Genomic DNA, 2,083 nt, shown 5'->3' with positions numbered 1-2,083 from the left:
CCGCGGGAGCAGGGGTGCGGTCTGGGGCAAGGTGGGCCCCGGTGGCTTTGTACCGCCCCTACAGCCAATGGCAGCCACGCTTTGATGATTGACACATTGTCGACCAATTATATTGTCCTCCCGGCGTGCATCACAGAAATTGTTCCTGCCACTGGGCAGGGCAAAAAGCGCAGAAAAAAATGAACTTGAAAGAGTTGAACAGAGGGAGGGGGTACAGATAAAGCTGCGTTTAATGAGAAAGGTATGTGCATACTAAGGATTTTTTTTTACCATATAAGTACCCGTCACACTCAGAATGGAACGCTTCATCCAGGGTCTTCCTCATGTGTCAACAGGATCAACCTGAGCAGTGTCTGCTTCAAAACAAATGCATTTCTGCTCAAATCCCATTCCAATATTATAAAAACAGTATTTTTAATAACTATTTTTTATGAGTGTTTTCTGATGTACTTTCTTCATCCACGCAAGTGATTCTAGAGTACAACAGGGTCACAAACTGATGAAGTTTTACTGTCTGACTGGGTGGATATTAGCAGATATGGGATTTAATTCTCGCTTTGAAGAACTTAAAAGGACTCAAAGAATATTTTACTGTAATGGCTCAATGTAAGCATATGTGGGACAAACACAAGAGACAGCTTTGCAAGATAAAAAGATCATTAGCTGCTCTGTGTGCTTTGGCTTATGCGATGTTTTCAGCCAATGTACCACTCCTTTTTTTATTCATGATTCACTATCTCTTTTGTCCACGTCCTCTTCTTCATGAAAAGGGATGGCTGTATCAGGATGGACAAACCGGTGAAAGCAGTTAGTTTGTCGTCAATACACATCAACACGTGCAAAATAAAGAACACATTACAATACTCAAGTCTGGACTAAAATAATTCCTACATTTCCACAGAGAAGTAAGTGTTTTAGAATGTAATTTTTTGTAATAAATTTATGTTTCATGATTTCACATGTTCGGATTTTTGTATTTTCAATTGATCATTTGTATTTCCTTAAATGTAGTAATGTCTCTCTCAGAAAAACAGTCGGCTCAAGTTAACTGACAACATACAGTGCAGCACAACAGGCTCCTATCACTAAAACTGGTAAGCCGAGATTCATGAGCAGGCATGTTCATACTGCGTGGGAACCGCTGCAGGGAAGGATCTCATTAATAAGATGGAGGTATACACCTGTCTCTTTGCAGGTGTTTTTATTGGCGCTTCAGTAAGAGCTGGCTTGTTTTATGAAGTGTAAGCAGCCAAGATGACAGGTGTGGAGGGAATCCCTTTGTCTGCTCTTCTTGAAATTAAATTCAAGGCAAGAAATAACTGGAAAATATAGTTAATTGAATGTACAAAATGAGAAAAGTTGTATTTTTATGAGAGAGGATGAGGTGGTGACATGATACACAGAAAGTGGGCCTGGTATGATAGATGATGAGATGGGAAGATTTGCCAAAATCAGAGGTGGAACTGAACAAATAAACAAAACATGTTTACTTCAGTTTTTCTCCTAGGATTCAGATGAGACCTGAGACTGGTTTGCCAAGTGGAACAGAAGGCACTGAGCCACAAATAAGCAGCAGAGAGAATGAACAGTTTTCAACTTGAAGGAAAATTGAAAGGTTTTAGGTGCGCCTTACAGTGCGGAAAATACTGTGTGTGTGTGTGTGTGTGTGTGTGTGTGTGTGTGTGTGTGTGTGTGTGTGTGTGTGTGTGTGTGTGTGTGTGTGTATATGTTTTAGTCTATTTAGTTTAGTGAAAAACAAGAAATTTATTAACCATTGAAATCACTCAATAAGTCACAGAGAAGAGGTTAAACTGGTAACTGTTCAAAAAAGTTTTTGAAAAATTACTTTAAAAGGAAGAAATACATTTAAAATGTCAACACCACTTTAAAAGGCTATTATATTTATTCAAAATATAATATGACATCATGCTTTTTTAAAAACCATTTTCTTTGTTCTAATCATATCTCATATTCTTGCAAGAGGCCTCTCAGTAAATATTACATAAAACTCCATCTTTAGAAAGACAAACAACTCACACTAATCTAATTCTGCATCGAGATGCTATTTCTTTATGTGGCACTG

This window comes from Antennarius striatus, chromosome 16 (genome assembly GCF_040054535.1).
Source record: "Antennarius striatus isolate MH-2024 chromosome 16, ASM4005453v1, whole genome shotgun sequence".
Classification (NCBI taxonomy): Eukaryota; Metazoa; Chordata; class Actinopteri; order Lophiiformes; family Antennariidae; genus Antennarius; species Antennarius striatus.
The sequence above is the reverse complement of the archived record's forward strand: the minus strand, read 5'-3'. Positions refer to the sequence as shown.